The sequence below is a fragment of the Notamacropus eugenii genome, chromosome 3 (genome assembly GCF_028372415.1).
Source record: "Notamacropus eugenii isolate mMacEug1 chromosome 3, mMacEug1.pri_v2, whole genome shotgun sequence".
Lineage (NCBI taxonomy): Eukaryota > Metazoa > Chordata > Mammalia > Diprotodontia > Macropodidae > Notamacropus > Notamacropus eugenii.
The window spans coordinates 316669668-316689023 of NC_092874.1; the positions used below are offsets into that span (position 1 = coordinate 316669668).

At 40.5% G+C, this 19356-nt stretch overlaps 1 protein-coding gene across 3 annotated transcripts in view; it reads right to left on the reverse strand.

The window, feature by feature from the left end:
• FRMPD1 (FERM and PDZ domain containing 1) overlaps positions 1-19356 on the reverse strand; it is a 224057-nt gene that overhangs the window by 119371 nt on the left and 85330 nt on the right. The window contains exon 1 of one of the 3 annotated variants that reach the window (XM_072596756.1): positions 10910-11059. The exons of the other annotated variants lie outside the window; for them this stretch is intronic. The gene's annotated coding sequence lies outside the window, so the exon portion shown is untranslated. Of the gene's footprint in view, positions 1-10909; positions 11060-19356 lie in introns of those variants that run through there. 3 annotated transcript variants of the gene reach the window in all.

The following is a 19356-nucleotide window of genomic DNA, read 5'->3' on the forward strand; positions in this document are numbered from 1 at the left end:
AGCTCATTTTGTAGATGAAGAAACTGAGGCAAATAGTGTTAAGTGACTTGCCCAGGGTCACACAGATAGAAGAAGCTGGATTTGAATGCAGGTCTTCCTGATTCCAGGCCTAGCACTCTATCCTTTGTACCACCCAGCTGCTCAATTCTGATCCCTTTAAAACACTTATTTTTGTGAAAGTTTATAATATATAAAATAGTACAATGAGTACGAGTATATAATTTATAAACAAATATACATCTATTGGAGGAGCATGCCTCCAATTTTATTTTAAATTTTTTTTAATCAAAAAAATGATCAAGAGTTTGGAAACCACTGGACCAGACTACATTTCAAAAACAGCTGACCTTCTCTCCCAGGCTAATCCCCTTCTCTCCCTCCCCACTTCCTAAAGCACGTATGTATAAATTGCTGCATGTTTTCATGATCTGTGTTTCATCCTAACAAAAACGGTAAGATCCACAGTGGAAGAAAGTATCAACAACCAACAACATTCTAAAATGCTGAAAAACTAAGACTAAAATGTAACTGGGAAATACTTAACAAACTAAATAAAAATATAATAAAACACTATTACATTTTAAACGTAATTCAATACCAGGCCTGCAGGGATCCTTACGTACGGACCCCCATTTCTGTTTGAGTTCAAGACAACGTTGTCATATGTAAACTTTTGTTACCTCCCCCATTCTCAGTCCCTGGCACAGTGCTCTGAACCAGTAGCTTATTGAATTGAACTGAGAAATGGGTTGGGGCCTAAGCAAGTGGCCTAATGTGCCAGCCGATTCTATTAAATTTGACTTTCAATTCAAACAAGCATTTATTCAAAACAGTTTCAGTCTATTACCTAATGTTTATAGATCGAGGCACTTGGGCACAGAGAATTTCAAGAAAATTATGCATGAGTAATTCATTGGCAGAACTGGGAAGGGACATCAGAAAGCCAAGCCTCCATTTTCCTTGTTTCTTGTCTTTATGCAAAGCAGGTTCTCTATAAGATTTTCCTGGAAATACAAGAACTGGTAGCAAATGTTTTAATATTTCCAGTACCTGTTTTTCCAGTAATAAAAAAGGACAACTTCATGAAATAATCTGATCATAGCTGAGTTAAAACAATTAAATAGCCAAAAACCCTTTGGGATTTTCTGTGAGGCTGGCCTTCTACAAGAGCCCTGGATTTAGTCATAAATCACTTCACCTTTCTGGGTCTCAGTTTCCTAATCTGTAAATGAAGAGGGTGGAATAAATGACTTCTGAAGTCTTTTCCAGCTCACACATATGATCCTATGATCGTACATGTAGAGAGGGCAGGTTCCCGAGTTGGTCTTCATGGCCATCCAGTGCTGACGCAATCTCTCTGTACAGAGTATAAACATCTTTATTAATACCACATTTAGGAGCAATTGATTGAGTGAGAACGAAGTCATACAAAGCGAGCCACCTCCTTGAACCCAGTCCTTGAAAGAGAGAACAAACCCAGAGATAGGGAGAACCAAAAGCGGGAGAAGAAGTCTATACATCTTCCAGGTCACGGAGGCCTCAGAAATGGCAGTAGAGTGGGGGTGGGGAGCAGTATTCTAGTGGTAAAGAGTTCCTGGACAATGTAAGAAGCTGTAGGAATGACAGCCAGCAACAGAGGAATCATTGTCAAGTGTGACAGGAGCTCCAGGACAAGCAGAGAATCTGGGACCAAGCTTCTTGGGAGTTAAAGAGTAATTCTGGATAATACCAGGTTCCTGGACCATGTTTACTCGAGAGGAGAAGATGCTGAATTCCTAGACCAAAGCAAGGGATGGAGCCAAAAAATCACCAGTCACAGTGTATGAGAGCAAGCCCAAACCTTGCTCTCTGATTGTCTGTAATGTATACTGTGTAGTTTTGGGGTGGGGCAAAGGATGTTCTTTAGCAACCCCAAGTATTTCATTTTTGGGAGAGACCCCAAAAAGGGTAGTACTATAATCCTGGAATTAGTTGGACAAGTCTCTGGGAAGATGAGGCTAGCTGGAAGAAAGGTCTAATCTACGTCAGTCCCAAATGTTTTCCCCTTGCTGTTGGTGGTAGATGGGAGGCTTCAATTTTAGAGTAATCCCTAAGAAGAATAAAGACCAAATCAGAGAGGAAAGGAGAGCTGTCTTGATTGCTTATAGCAGACATTCTTAACCTGAGAGTTAAGAACCATTTTGATTACTGTATTTCAATACAACTGCCTCTTTGTAGCCCTATTTATTTTATTTTATACACTTAAAAAAAAACTCTCTGAAAGAGTCCATGAATTTCACCAAACTGCCAAAAAGAACTCATGGCTTATAATCTTTGATGAAAGTCAAAAGTATTTTTTTAAGAGTCAGGTTATATTTGTATAATATCTGTGCCCCCACCACCACCACCACTGCCATTTCTGAGCCCTCAGGTGCCCTATGGTAGCCTCGAAGATGTTGTATAGACTTCTTCTCCTGCTTTTGGTCTTCCTCTCTCTGGGTTTGTTCTCTCTTTCAAAGACTAGGTCCAAGGACATGGTTCAGTTTGTATGACTTAGTGCTGACTCACTCAATCGTTCCCAAAAGTGGTATTAATAAATATGTCCCATATTTGATGTATTGTTAGCCTGAGTGCTTGCATGGGAATTGATACCCTTTATGTTTTCTGTAGAGACCTAGACATAAGCTTAGGAAGTCTCCAAGAAAGACTAAGTAGTGGCAAAATGAGCCAAATTCTGATGTTCCTAAATGAAAACCTGCATGTCGAGATAAAAGCTAAGAGGATACTTAATGAAACAACCCCAAGACTGAAACCACTATGTGTAAACCCAAAATTTTGGCTCCAGACTACAGGGTACAAATGAAATCATGATTATAGTTGAAAAGTAAAGAAGAGATAGATAACTAGATAGATAGATAGATAGATAGAAAGAAAGAAAGAAAACTGGATAGAATAGAATAGAATAGAATGATGATGAATTAACCTACTCTATTACAAAGATACTTTCAGGTGAGTGGTATAGATAAGAAGTTCCAAGGTTCCTGTTCTTTGATTGAGAGCTCTTCTTCTGCCAACTGGAATAGTGAGAGAAGGCTTGGGGGGCTTTGGACTTGGCCCTATAGAATGAATAAGATTTGGACAGGCAAGATATGTATGTGCCAAGTGAAGAGAAAGCAGCTAATTAACACCATAGATTTAGAACAAGAATTTAGAATTGAGAACAGTTTAGAACAAGAGAATCTTACAGATTATCTATTTCAAACCCTTCATTTTACAAGTAAGAAAACTGAAGCCTAAGAGCTTATGACTTGTCCAGTGTCATCTAAGCAGCAAGAACAAAGTCTTAAACTCTGGTCAACTGATTCCAAATCTAGTTCTGTTATTGTGATTATCCATTGACACAAATTCTGATTTTCTTCAACATAGGGTGAATCATACAATCTCTTTAAATCCAAGCTTTCTCAGAGGTATGACTTTAACTAACTTGAGTTTGCCAAAGGATATTTGACACTTGATTAGGGGGTGGGGTAGCCAGGGCATGGTCCTGTGCACAGGAAGGGAAGGGAAATTTGGATGGGCAAAGATGCCCAGTTGACTTGGGTTTTACTGATTCCTTCCCTTCCCTTCCATTCTCTTCCACTTCCTTCCATTCTGTTCCCTTCCCTTTCCTTCCCTTCTCTACCCTTCCCTTTCCAATACCTTAAACCTACTGCACTCTGAAGCTAGGACACCACTGCCTTAAGGGCTCTTCTGGACCCTTCTGGCTTAACAATCATAATCAATAGTAATAGTAATTGTAATAGTTACAATAGTGACATAATCAATTGCTGTTTTCCTCCCAGCCTGATGTCTTTTCTTTTTTTTTTGCCTCATTAAAGGGGCCATGCACTGGCTACTTCTTAAACAGGCCTATTCAATGAATGGGCGTTACCTCACCCTAAGTGAGTACCTGCAAAGACCTTGGCCTAAAGGGCCCAAGGTCTTCCAGTGCATCCTGGGTCATCTCCAGCATCCTGATAAATATCTGGTCATGGGATTCAGATGGCTCTGGAGAAGAAGGGAGGCTGGTGACCTGCATAGCCCTCCCTTGCTCAAAACAAAGTCAAGTGCAAGACGTCATCATTTCTCTGATGGAATGGTCTTCTTCTTCGGCAAATAAGGATGAACACAAGGGGGTGGGGTGGGAGAAGGTCATGGAGGAATAGGACAAACAAACATGTTTTTTCACTTCTTTAAATTCCAAGCACTTCATACAGGGCCTGGCACATTGTAGCACTTAATAAATGCTTGTTGGCTCACTGACTCCCAGAAATAGGGAAACTGGGACAGGGAAGTAGTGTGAATAAGCTCTACCTAATTGGAATTACAACCATTAACACATATTTCAGGACTTCATTGAATCTCCCAGGTTTTCACTGTTGCTTTTTGAAAGGAAACCAAAGAAACCACCTCCTGACTTTTAGCTGCAGTTTTAATGATCTTTAGAAATAATGACTGATACTCCCTTCCTCTGCTCCTTCCCAAGCCATTTTTTTCCTATTGCCTTTTTTTCCTTGAATATCCTGTTGCCTTCCATATTAAAAGATGGGAAATAACATAAAATAAAAAAGTAATTCAAAATGGAAAGAACAACAGAAGGAGCAAACTGAGGCTTCGTAGGCATGACCAGGGTTGCCATCCTCCTCCACCCTAAGACGTGAGAAGCATTTCCTTCCCTTTTTTGCAGACAAAGGTGACTATGGATGTGAAGCACTGCCAATAATGTTAGAAGTTGGGTGTTTTTTAAAAATCCTAATCATTTAGCAGCTAGGTTGTGACACTCTGAAAGACACTTCCCCACTGCACCCCCCACCCCCAAAGTCTAAAACATCAGAACAACCTGCTCATGGAAGTAACAGTTACTGCATTTGGATCGACCCACTGACTATATTGAGAGTACCTTTTGTGCTCCTCTTAAGTTGGGTTGTGAGACACTTCTCACTTTTGGGGTGTCACATTAGACAAACAGCTAGGTGACACAGTAGAGACAGTGCCAGGCCTAGAGGTAGAAAGGCTCACCTTCCTGAGTCCAAATCTGGCCTCAGATACTTATCAGGTATGTGACCCTGAGCAAGTCATTTGACCCTGTTTGCCTCAGTTTCCTCATCTGTATAGTGGAGATAATAATAGCCCCTCCCTCCCAGGATTGTTGTGAGGATCTAATGAGATAATATTTGGAAAAAGTGCTTAGCATAGTGCCTGTCACATAATAGGAACTATATAAATGACTATTCCCCTCTCTCCCCTTTAATAGCTAAAAGAATTACAATAATTATTGAAAAGCATTCTGTAACAAACAAGATGATTTGTAAAGAAAAGAATCTGTTGATGAGAATAATAATTTCCCTAATTTACATGTTACATAAGTTAGATATTCATTTGTCTTTTTAAAAAAGCAGGACGCAATTATTGAAAAGCAAAATTAAGATTATTCTTTGAAATAGCAACAGTTCTTTCATACCAGGCCAAGATCCAACATTAAAATAATCTTAATTGTAAAAAATTAAATCAGTGGATTGCCTTGTCATCAAGAGTCTTAGGCAATTGAAAACAGTGTAAGTCAGAGGAGCCAACATCACTTACTAGCAATCTGGTTTTGGATAGGGGTCTTAACCTCTCTGGACACAGCTCTTCTACAAAATGAGATGCTTTTAGCTAGGCAAGTAGATAGAATACTGGACTTTGAATCAAGAAGACCTGAGTTCAAATCCAGCCTCAGACATTTCCTAGCTGGGTGACCCTTGGCAAGCTACTTAACCTGTTTGCCTCACTCTCCTCATCTGTACAATGGGGATAATAATAGCACCTACTTCCCAGGGCCTGGTAGAGGCTCAGTTGATACAGGCTCTGCACCTGGAGGAGGCTGGGGAGCTTGGATCTGGGATAGAATCATGATGTGCAGAGGAAGTCCCCTGGAGAGACTGTGGAGCCTACAAAGATATTCTGGAACTGGCTCAAGTTGACCAATAACACGGTGAATGGGAGACTCAAGTCAAGGCCTTTAAATGGTCTTAGTCTGCTTCGGTCATTTCTCTTTGCCTCTTTTCAATTCATTTGGTCACTTCCAGGAGCAACCAAGTGGTGCAGTGGAGAGAGCAATAAGTTTGGATTTGGGTAGACCTCAGTTCAAATCCAGTTCTGGGCAGTTACTAGCTGTGTGATTCTGGGAAAATCATTTAACTTAGGTCTGACTCAGTTTCCTCAAAAGTATAATGGGCATAACAGTACTTACCCCACAGGGTTATTGTGAACCTGCAATGTTTATCAAGTGCTCGGCACTTAATAAATGCTTACGCATCTAGTAAGAGATCTTATAGTACGGAGAAAGGACTCAGTGCCTTGTGCTCTGTTGGGCCATGTGACTCCAAGAAGGGCCCCAGTCTTTGGCATCTCTGTTTGTCTCTCCTATAAGCTCCTGGAGGGCAGGGACTGTCTTTTGGCTCTTCTTTTGTAGTCCCATCACTTAGTGCTTCTTTCAGCACATAAGGCATATTTCAGGGGACTTAGACGTACGTGAGCCTCCCTAGCACATCTTATAGTTGGGATGAGACTCAAGAGGTTAGGTGATAAAAAGGTGAAATCTTACCAAAAGATGGAAAAACAATCCTACACTTTGGATCTTGCCCTACCCATAATTTTTTCTCTGTTAAGAATCTACCTCTAATTTTTTTTGGCACACAGTAAGTGCTTAATAAATGTTTACTGATTGGTTGGTTGTCTGATTCCGTTCCAGATGGAGGTAGTAGAGCACCCACCATCTTGTGACTTTGAGGGGTCTGGTGGGCACTCTGGCCTCCCAGCATTCTAGGCTGGGTTCTGTAGCCAGCTGGCATTGATGCCTCTAGAAACAGGAAGTGTCCTACTAAACCTATGCCAATGAAAGCTGAAACCAGGATTCAGGCAGCATCAATGCTGTTTTTGCAGATGAATTTTGTGGGATCAGTGCTGTATAGGAAATGAGCTAAGTTTTATGCCTACTCTTCTTGAGTCTAAAGTGATCAGAGTTTAGAAGTACCGGGGGAAGTGTCTGTACATTTGTTCTTGGCATATCATCGAGGTAAATATATCTTTGTAAAAAGATTATTGATGTTAAATGGAGAAATGGAATGGGGAGCTAGTAACTGGCCCCTAACAATGGGGTGGGGGACGTAGACAGTCCTCCAGCTGTCAGTGATAGTGAAAAGAAACACTCCAACCTCTCAGGATTACCACCCCCACCCCCACATTCCTATGGGGCAGATATTGCAGGCTGGCTCTGAGAGAGGAAGCCAAAGTATCCATATTATACTATGATCAGAGAGTCCATCTGGGCTTTTGACCCAGGAAGTCACACAGCTCATGAATACAAACCCTAAGAAGAATAATGCTTAAATGCATGGTGATAGAAGGCAGAGAATCTCTCCATTATACCTCTATTTTGGAGGCTGAAAATCAACAAATAGCACCATTTCAGGGGTGCTGTGCCTTCTTAAATTCCAGAACATTAGCCCAATTCACTGATACTCAGATTGCCAGAGTCCCTGATTGATTTTCCCTTATCTCACCGATACTGATAGACTATCAGAACTGGAAAGAATTCATGGAGTCCAATATTATCATTTAACGGGTATAAACTGAGGTGGTGCAGTGGCTAGACTGCCTGACTCAGAAGTCAGGAAGACTCTTTAGTTCTGGCCTGAGACACTTACCAGCTGTGTGACCCTGGGCAACTCACTTAACCCTATTTGCCTCAGTTTCCTCATTTGTAAAACGAGCAGGACAAGGCAATGAAAGACCACTCCAGTGGTTGCCAAAAGAACCCCAAATGGGGTCATGGCCAAGTCAGACATGATGCCAAAAAACAACTGAACTGTACAACAACATTGAGGCCCAGAGGTGAAGGGATTTGTCCAAGGTCACACGTAAGCCAAGCCTTTTGACTCCAAGTCTCATCCTCTGAATTACAATATTGCTTCCCATATCCAATTTTTGGCACTGCTTGGCACCTGGAAAGTATGTAGTAAGAACACTGTTCTTCAAGACATACTGATACAGACAAATCAGAAGTAGATTCTTAACAAAGAAAAAATCATGGGTAGGAGGAGATCCAAAGTGTGAGATTTTTCCACCTTTTGGTAAGATTCCACAGCTTCACCATTTACCATGTTGAATCTCATCCATCTATAAGATGCGCTAGGGAGGCTCACCAAGTCTAACAAATCCCCTGAAATATGATTTATGTGTTCAAAGAAGTGCATTCAATAATCCTGGTTAATCTGAGGAAACAGTGGCACAAAGAACCAATGGATAACAAACCTAATTTATTTTAGTAAAGGGGATGTTATGTGTTTTTTTTCCTCAAGTTCATCTTTGTAATTATTTTTGGCTTAGTTTAATTAAAGTAGATGTTACCCTGAAATAAAATCCATTCTATATATGTTTGATTCACCAATTCCCATACAGATAATTGAGGGTTGGCTACAATTTTAGAAATTATACCCTGGTAGCCTCAAACAGTCTAAAGTAAGAAATTGGGGGGGGGAGTATGAGTTTCAGAGAAGCTATTATTTTCTAGATTTAGTTCTTCATACAATAGTACCAAACCCTAAAATTCAAATACATGGTTAGATACTATGCCACTATCTTAATTTCTAATAATAGTTCACATTCTATCAATAGTCTCTCTTTCCACTAAATCTTTTCTTTTCCCATTCAATTTTCCTGACTTACCCCTTTAAATTTCATTTTCTTCTTCCTTTGAAACATCTGTAAGCTCCAATTTACATAATAATAGAAGGTAACAAACACTAAGACCTAAGCCACTATAGTAGGTGTATGTAAACACGCATATACATATATATGGAGAGACAGAGAGAGGGAGGGAGGGAGGAAGAATATACCTATGTGGTGTATCTTCTTTGGAGAGAGTAGAGGGTAGGGAGACCTTCTTCCAAATCCTCTATTTAAGTAGGGGGTCCAGAGTAGCCACCTCATCATTTCCTACCTGGTTATAGGATTTCATCACACCCCTAACTGAAGAACCAGATTTAAACCTAGATTCTCTGACCCCACCCTTGATTTCTTTTCCATTAAGCCATAGCTGACCTAGGATGATCATGTTGATAAATAAGATGGAAAAACAAACTGAAAAAGAAGAAATGAGCTCCAGGGATGAAGTGGTTAAATTTTAATTCATCTGATTAAAAAACATTTTACTATAAGATCTTGTACATACGAAATATCCTTGAGTTAAGAGTTTAATTTGGAGAAGGCAAGAACTTCTAAAGTAGCTACATAACACAAACGTTATTTTTCTGCTCTATTCCCAAAAGCACTTTATTCGGTACTTTTTAATTTCATCAAATTCACAATTTAAAACCAAGTGATCTATAAAATCATTGTCATTAGAACTTTCTCATAATAATAGATTTTATGAACACACTGCTGAGCTGCTTATCCAGAGACACAGGGGAAACCAGAAATGCAGCTTGAGAACTAAGATAATCCTGCAGTATTTCAGATCTAGCAGAATGCTACCAATTCTCATTGGCTGTGGTACAGACAGAATTTACCTACTGTGTGTAAAGACAGATTGGCCGAATCCCACGGGCTAGTCAACACCACAGGAGCCAGACAGGCAGAAGATGTTTTTAAATAGTATCCACTGGAAAGCATTTCAGAAATCACTTTATAGAATGGCAGGACAGCTGCAAGGATGCCATGTCCACAGCCTAAGCCAAAGGCCCTCCTTAACAACAATAAATCTTTTCACAAGCCTACGGTTTTAGGGGTGTTTAAAAAAAAGTGGCTGGACACCACAAATAAACAGAAATGCTTCCTGATCTGTAAAGTCACTTTGAAAACAAGTCATTACAGCTGCTAAATATTTAATGTCGACCCAAATCACCGGCAGAGCCAAGTGCTCAAAAATTCTTGCCATGACTATTCTGAATTTTCTACAACAAGCACACTGCAACTACCTCTTTTTACTTTACGTTCAAAGGGAGGCGGGTTCTCTGTAGCACACAGTCAAGGACAAGAGAAGATCAATGCCTCCCCACCACACACACAGACAGGCAGGCAGAGGTATAGACAGACGGACAATCACACACTTTAGACATATAGGTATTTATCCAGAAAGACAGGACATGTTTCAGCAGATGTGCTCATCGTCCCATGGAGCTAAATGGAGAGAAGCTGACCCAACCAAAAACAGGACCCCAGGGCGCTGAGTCTGATGGAGGCTAACAATGTGCCTGGCACAGGAGATCAGCAAATGTGCAGTCCCATCTTTCCCATGCACCACGACAGACAGACAGGCAGGCACCCCCTTCAACGACTGGTGCGGCTGGCTCACTGCAGGCACAGACTCTCCCCAGCACGGGGGAAGGGCCAAGATGCCCAGGCTCCCAATGCAGTTGTGAAAACTTTGTTTTTTAAAGCAGGTTTTGCAAGAGAAATTTAACTGTCCAAGGCCCCCGCCTTGGACTTGCAGAAATGAGCGTCCGGCCCCTGTAATCGCGGAATCGATGGATTCTGCGGACGCCGGGCATCGTGCAGACCTTTTAGGGATGCCTTCAGCGCTGCGCCGGACCCCAGACCCGCCGGCCTGGACGGGGTAGGGGCTGGCTCCTCGCGCTGCGGAACCGGGGACGGCCGGCTCCCATCCCAGACCCGCCCAAGGGAAACCCATTCACCCAGGACGCTCGGAAAAAGGGAGGGAAAGGTCTCCCAGCCTAGCCTCCCCCCTGGTCCGAGGCACTGGGGCCCGGGGCACAGAGGAGGGGCCCGGGGCACAGAGGGGGGGCCCGGGATGGGGTCGAGCCCTTTCCTGCTTTCTTCAGTGTCCCATCCCAAGTCCGGAAACTTTGCCCAACCCGGCCCCCTCCCGTGAGGGCTTCCCCTCCCTTACCTGCAGAAGAGACACCGCCCCGGTCTAAGCTCCGCCGAGGGGGAGCACGGCCACTAGACGGGTTCCAGAGCCAAGCCAGCTGCTCCGGCTCCCGCCTCCTTGTTCTTCCTCTGTCTTTTTCTCCTCCTCCTCCCCGAGCCACTGCAACCAGAGGAGGAGGAGGAGGAGAGGAGGAGGAGGAGGAGGAGGAGGAGGAGGAGGAGGAGGAGGAGGAGGAGGAGGAGGAGGAGGAGGAGGAGGAGGAGGAGGAGGAGGAGGAGGAGGAGGAGGAGGAGGAGGAGGAGGAGGAGGAGGGCGGGCCGGGGGGCTGAGCTGAGGCTGGTGGCAGGTGCTAAGATGCAGGCTCAGACTAAGGGTGGGGGCAGCGTGGCGACCCCCGGGCCGAGGCTACGGGAGGGGCAGGAGAAGCCAACCCCCACCCCGGCCTCCCCGCCTCCCAGACAGGGGGCAAGTTGGGGGACAGCGAGGTGGCAGAAGCCCCTCCGGCAGCTGTCCGCTCTGGGCCGCGGGAGAGTGGAGCCCCGCCGCAGTGGGCGTGTCTGCCCCCTCCCCGTACACGCACCCCACCCAGGGGAGAGCCCTCCGCCTGCCCGCGGGGAGTCAGCCTCCCACCATTCCCAGCCAGCACTCTGGCCTGGACCGTCTGCCTCCAGGGATGCCCACCCCGGGCTTGCAGCCTGACCCAGATCTGCCCAAGTGCTCACGCTCACGCCCTCAACCGAAATTCACTCAAAAATCTTCCAACTCAAACTTGGTTTCCCTCTTTCAGTTTTCCCAGGCCCTCCCCTCCCCCTGTCCATGGTAGCCCGAGATACCTCCACTTCCTTAGAATCGCCCCTTAATTCTAACCTTCTTAGCTGCGCCCTCCCCAAATTAACTCTTATCCTTCCCCAAGTTAACTCCTACAGTGAAAATGTGTTCCCAGACGAGCTGAACAGCTTCAGGGACCATGAAAACCTAATAACCCCTTCTATTAACAGAGGGTTTTATAGTCTATAAAATGCTCTCAGGCATCTCATTCGATTTTCCCAATACGATGAGGTAAGCAGACCCCCCGCCCCCATTTTACAGAAGATGAAAGTGAGATCCAAAGAGGTTAAGGGGTGGGGGGATGGGAAGGGTTACTATAAAATAATAATATCATATAAAATATATAATATATTATTATATATAAATATAATATTATAAAAATAATAATAATCTTATTAAATATGCATTTTATCGTTTCTGGAATACTTTGTGCCAGTCACTTTTACAAATATTATCTCATTTGAGCCTCAGGACAACTTTGTGCTGTTTTTAATCCCCATTTTTACAGATGAGGAAATGGAAGCAAAGTGACTTGCCTAGGGTCACACAGCTAGTTACCGACTGAAGTTGGATTGGAACTCAAATCATGTTCACAGAGCTAATAAGCCAAGTCAAAGTCTTCTTTGGTCATTTCCAACTCTTCACGACCCCATTTGAGATTGTCTTGTTAGAGATACTTGAGTGATTTGCCATTTCCTTCTCCAGCTCATTTTACAAAGGAGGCAAAAAACTGAGACAAAAAAATTAAATGACTTGCTCTAGGGCCACACAGCTAGTAAATGTCTGAGGGCAGATTTGAACTCACCGATGAGTCCTCCTAGCGCCCCAGAATCTCCTCTCCTAATTATTTCAATTTCATGATTTTCCCACAAATTCTACCCTCACTATTTTTTTAAAGGTTTTGCCCTAAAAATCACCGCTTGTGTTTTTTTCACCTTAACTTCACTCTAGCTCACTTTTCAGATGTTCTTCATTCTACTTCCTCCACCCTCCCCCCAATTTTAAGAATATTCTTTAGGCATAAGGACAGCAAACCGTACAGCCTTTGAGGACCTGAATGAGTACAGCAACACATTCACTTTGGTTTTTCTGTGACTTGGAGTCATAGATGTCCAAGTGCTTTATCATCAGTCTGTAAGAGGGTTAGACTAAAGAAAACCCTTAAGGGTCAACTGTAAAGTCTGAGGATTCTGGAGTCCATGTACTGGCACCAGAAGAAAGAAGCTCTACTCTCAAATCTAAACACCTTATTCTGCTTCTTCCCATTCTTAGCGTCCCTAGACTTAGAGTCAATCTACTCCGTCTTCCTCTAGCCTTCTCATAAGGCAGATGAGAATGGGAGAGCCAGTGAGTTCACATCTTACCCAAGGCCAGATGTATTTCCCAGGCAGCTGCATTCATTTTGGATATCTTTGTGTCATCTACCATGTCCCCAATAAAATCACTGGGAAAACTCATCATCTTGTAAGATCCAATCCACCTTGGTACTCACACCCCATCAGTACCCTCTGCCCCTCTGATTGGAGGGTGGAGCCAACCTTCAGATAAGAAGAGTAAGGAGAAACATCTCAACTTCTCATTTTCCATCCTGTTCATCATCCCATCATCTGATTTTGAATTTCTTTGGTTTCTCCACCATGCCCCTTCTCTACTCGCTCCAACATTTTAGCCTTCTTTCATGTGTTGTCTTCCCTCCCCCCACCCCCCTTAGATTTGTAAGCTCCTCAAGGGCAGGAACTCTCTCTTTTTAAAATATTTGTATTCCTGAGGACCTGGCATGTTGTAGCTACTTAATCAAACCTTACTCATTGTAGTTTTACTACACTTATTGTAGTTTTACAATTACACTTATTATTAAAAACTTACTTATAACTTACTTACATTATGACTAATGATAAGGTCATACAAATATGAAGTGGCAGAGTTAGAAGGTGAATCTGGGTCCTTTGACTCCAAACCCAGGTCTCTTTCTACTGCACCATAACACTTTCCAGAACGTCAGCAGGAATATTACTGAGAACATTACAGTTTTTAAACAACATAATTTTTTTAAATTGCTAAATGCCTACTTCTGTGCAGAGCACTGCTACATGTTATTTTTAAAATCACTGATACAATTTATCTTGACACAAGAAACACTTTCCAACAAATTCCCTTACAAAATACTGTTGCTGGACAACAATTTATCAGTTAACAGAAAGCAGGGCTGCACCTTGTAACTTCTACAGAATGTCACTAACACTGGCCATTACATTTAACTTGGGAGAATATTGATTTTTAAAACAATTTTTAAAGTTGTTCAAAATTTTAACTTCCCTTTCTGTTAGAAAAGCACTGCCTTATGGCTGACCTACCAGATCTCTGCTGTTAAGTCAATATTGGGAACAAGCAAGGGAGGAGGAAACCTTCTACATCACTAAAATTAATTATAACAGAAATTACTCTGTGTAAAACTCCCTTCTTGAAAATCACACTGCCTCCTTCAATTATTTACAGGGTACAAAAGACTAAATACTTTGGAGGGGAACAACATCACCATATTGAACCACAGCATCCAAAAACTTTTACATCTTAATTAGCAATTTTTAGAGACAGAGGGTCTCTGGGTTCAAATTCCCCCTTTGACACTTGTCCACAGGCACTTAATTCTCTAAGCTTCAGTTTCCTTCTCTCTAAAATGAGGATAAGCATCTATTTCATGTTGTTGTTGTTTGCCTTTCATTATAGAAGAGGACCATAACATCAGGGAGGTGATGCCATGACTTGAAAGTGAATTGGATTTAAGTGAGGAAGGGCTGTACAAAGTCACTAACCTGACTTTCTTCTCTAGAGCCATCTGGGTCTAGTGACAAGATATAGATCAGAACAACTGGAGATGGCCCTGGATGCAGTGGGAGACCTTTGCCTTTTTAAGTTAAGGTCTTTTAACAGGTCTCAGTTTGACCCATTCAGTGATTAAGGCTAGGTAAGAAATGAGGCAGAGAATGCCCTCTTATGCACCACCTAGCTGCCCCTTAAATTTGATCATCTTCTTTTCTAGCATTCTCTGTGTTATATTAGGAGTAGAAACACTAAGTGATTTCAATTCAGCAGCTTTGGAGGCCAGAGAATAATTCTTTCTTCCCTTCATGCCTAGTGAGTTTTCTTTTTCAAAATATCTGATATAGATTTGATGATATGCATACAGTGTTAATGTGCTGTATGGCAATTAGTCAATAATGGTAAGCAGTTAATACAAATTACTTTGGTTATTATTGTTTTTACACAACCCTGGTGAGTTTTTATTATTTTTTTAAACTTACTGTTAGAATCCAAGATACACTTTTTAAAAAGTGTATAAAACTCAAGTCAGGGGTTCGTATACATGCTCTGCTCTTTTTCTTATTTGTATATGTTCTAAGGATAGTGTTTATTATAGATTTTTATGTTTTAATTTTATTATGGACATCAATAAACATAAAAATTTCTACATTCAAAGAAAAATAGAAAAAGAGTACCACATACAAAACCATGGCTCTCTTATATATAGCCTGTTTTTAATAATGAAATTTAACCAGGCAGTACGAATATTGTCCTGAATATTCTAATCTATTCAGTTTCCTTTAAAAGCCTCTTCTTCTTCTTTTTTACATTTAAATCTGTGTGTTCGTGTCTAAACTTTCTTCTTCTCTCTTCTGTGTATTTTTATTTCTTTTTTAAATTATGAACTTGACAAACATCAACTAAAATGAACAGTTCATAACTTTGAATGTGAATGGGACAAACTTCTTCCTAAAACATAGGAAGCTAGCAGAATATATTAGAAAGGAGAATCCAAGAAGATGTTACATGCAAGAAAAACACTTGAAACATACAGCTTGAAAAATGAAGTTCTGGAGCAGAATTTATTATGTATGTTTCAGAAGAATCAAAAATAACAGGGATAGTAATGATGAACTCAGAAAAAGCAACAATAAGAATGGACATGTTTGAAAGAGATAAGCAGGAAAATTTCATTACATTGAAAGACTCAATAGGTAATGAAATACTATCATTATATTCACCAAATGATGTAACATCTAAATACTAAAAGAAGAGCTCATTGAACTACAGAAAAAAATAGATCACAGTTGGGGATCTCAGTATGCACCAACTCAGACCTAGACAAATACAATGTAATGACAAACCAGAAAGAATTTAAGAACCTGAATAGAATTTTAGAGAAGTTAGACCTGATAGATCTCTGGCAACTACTAAATGGGAACAGAAAGGAATACATATTTTACATCTTGCTAAAAGTAATTTTTTACACTTTACAAAAAGTGACTAAGAACTAGAGAATATGAAGTTTATAAACAAATGAAGAAAAGCAGAAATGTTTACAGATCACAACACAATGATAGTTATAATCAATAAAGAACATTTGAAGTAAGGATTTAAACTCAGATGGGTATACATAATAGAATCTTAAAGAATTTGTGAGTCAAAGAACAAATCATGGAAATGATTTTATTAAAGAAAATTATAAGACACCATACCAAAACATTGGGAATGTAGCTAAAGCAGTCCTTAGACAAATATGTTAAATAGTTACGTAAACAAAAGAGAGAGATCAGACATGCAACCAAAGGAATCAGAAAAATAATTAATAAAAAGAACTTGAAATAAACACAAAAATAGAAATTCTGAAAATCAAAGGAAGGATCAATAAAATTCATAGGTTATTGAATTGGAGCCAGAAGACAGTTTGGAGGACACCTTATCCAACTCCCTCATTTTATAATAGATGAACCTAAGGCCCAGAGAGGTTAAGTGATTTGCCAAGGTCATATTTATAGTCAGTAACAGACAGAAGATATGAACCCAGATTTTCTGATTCCAAAGCCCATTGCACTATTGAAAGAGGAATTTTGGGAAATGAAAGTAATTTGGTAAGAGGCAACATAACTAATTTCATTTTGCACTGTACTTCCTTCCTTCCATCCTTCCTTCTATCCTTCCTTCTCTCCTTCCTTCCTTCCTTCCTTCTTTCCTTCCTTCCTTCCTTCCTTCTTTCCTTACTTCCTTCCTTCCTTCCTTCTATTCTTACTTTCCTTCATGATGCCTCTTCATGTGCTGCAGGGACAATTTAAAGCTGATTGTTATCTCCAATACCTCTTTTCCTCATATCCTTTCAGAGGTTCCCAAAGTAGAGGATACCACCTCCTAGGGGCTACTGGAATGATCCAGGGGGAGGTGGTAGTAACCTTGGTTGCAATTGGGTGAGTTGAATAAAAATAAGGGGGCAATGGAAGCATAAGAAAAGAAGAGAAGAACATTTGGAAAAACCATTCATACATGTTTCATCTGTTGTGTAAGTGTGAGTTAAAGTCATAGTGATTACATTATTTTCTAAACAAACACACAAAATGTAAGTTATAACCAATCAGTGGTCAAGGCCACAGACAGATCTTACAAAACAAGTGTTGGCAGGTGAGACTATCTGGCATTGTTGGGAAGTTCAGCATACCTCAGCAGGAATGTGTGTAATGACTTGTTTACAATATGATACTATATGGCTACATGACACAATATTATGTCATCAAAATTTCAATGTGGGAAAACCCCCACAAATTTACACTAACTTATTAAATTTAAGATGCATGATTTTTTAAAAAAATTACATTGTTTTGAAATGATATAAATTTTTAAAAAATGTTTAAGGGCTAAAGAAAGTTGACTTCCAGGGTGGGGTGAGGTGGTACTGAGTAATTTCTTTTTTAAAAGAGGGTGGTAGACCAAATAAGTTTGCAAACATTTGCTTTAAGTCTACCAAAAAAAGCCCACAAGACTTTGATAGTTCAAGAAAGTTGTCAGATTATCCTTATCTTATCTTATAAAGCATACAGTAGGTATTACACAAATGCTTATTGACTGACTGATTAGCTGATTGATATAGAAGATAGTGCTTTCTTTGGTCTTGTGCAGGGTTGGGGAACCTGGGACCTCAAGGCCATACGTGGGCCTCTTAGGTCCTCAAGTGTGACTCTTTGAATCCAAACTTCACAGAACAAATCCCCTTAATAAAAGGATTTGTTCTGTAAAACTTTGACTGAGTCAAAAGACCACACCCAAGGAACCACAAGGCCACACATGGCCTTAAGGTGGCAGGTTCTCCACCCCTGTTAGTGAAAATGGCTATGTTGACAAGGACATTCACTTTTGCTGTGATAATGACTATCTTTTCCTGCCTACTGGTCTACCAAACTATCCAGTAAAAAAGCATTATCTTCTCTTTTGTTACTCATCCTGGCTTGTGTAGTTTTGGAGAGAAGAATATACAAATGTCATCTGCCCAGGTATTAGGCACACATTTCTATCCACTGTTGTGAGGTTGTGTCACATTCTAAGTGTTAAAATGTAAACTTCAGTAAAATCTATCTCTGATTTGTGCTGGCTTATTGGCATTAGTTAGTCAAATGGGTAAGAAGATTCATCCAGTAGCATTATATTGGCTCTTAAAAACTGAAAGTTCCTCACTCAGAAGAAGAACTACAAAGTCTGAATGCAGACCGAAGCATCCTAGTTGACCTTTTATTTCCTGTTGCTTCTTCTTTCTCATGGTTTCTCTCATTGGTTCAGTTCTTCTTTACAACATGATTAACACGAAAATGTGTTTAATATGAATGTACACATATAGTTTATATCAGATTGCAGGCTGTCTTGGGAAGAGGGGAGAAAAGGGAGATGGAAAAAATTTTGAACTCAAAATCTTATGGAAGTGAATATTGAAAACTAAAAACAAGTAAATATTTTTAAAATTTGAAAACAAAAGGACCATCCCCACCTCCAAACTCATAAACGAGGGGCTTGAAGCTAGGTTGTGTATGTGTGTGTTTGGGGGGGAAGCCCCCAAATAAATATGCCACTACTTAATTTGGTGAGAGAGAGTGCACATGCAAAACGAAATTACCAAAGCAAAAAAAGACAATTCTTGATAGAGGAAGAAGAAATAAATTGTTAGAAGCTATTTTACCCAAATATGCCAACAAAATTGATTAATGAAATAGATGAATATTTAAAATACAAAGACCAATAGAATAAGAAATAGAAAATTTAAATAAAAATCTCAAAAAGTGATATTCAATAAGCTATAAATGAACATCTGCTTTCCTCCAAAAAAATTCAAAAAATTAACCTCAAGCCAAGCTGGATTTACAAGTGAATTCTACAAACATTCAAGGAATAATGAAACCCAATATTCATAAATTGCAAAAATAGAGAGAGTGTGATATAATTTATCCAAGGATCCATTGATTAGGTAGTGCTGTCAATCACTAAATCAAGAACATAGAGAGAGTTTCTGTAGTTTTATTATCCTCAAAGTGCAGATGTCACCAAACGTACTCAGAGTGGCCAGAGCATCAGTTTCAGCAACCTTATGTAGAATGTGAATACAGAAACAGAAGGAAATTTTACAGAGAGCTGAAGCAAGAAGTAAGAAAAGAAACAACAGAAGGGGAAGATAAAGATACCGGCATCAAAAAGGTCAGGGAATTAGCTGGTCCAAACGAACTGAAGTTTGTCTCCCAGGCTTGATTTTGCAGACTTTAGCAGGATGCATCAGTGACCTGTTTGCTTCAAGCAAACAGTGTTAGAAAGTTCATGTTAGAGTCTTA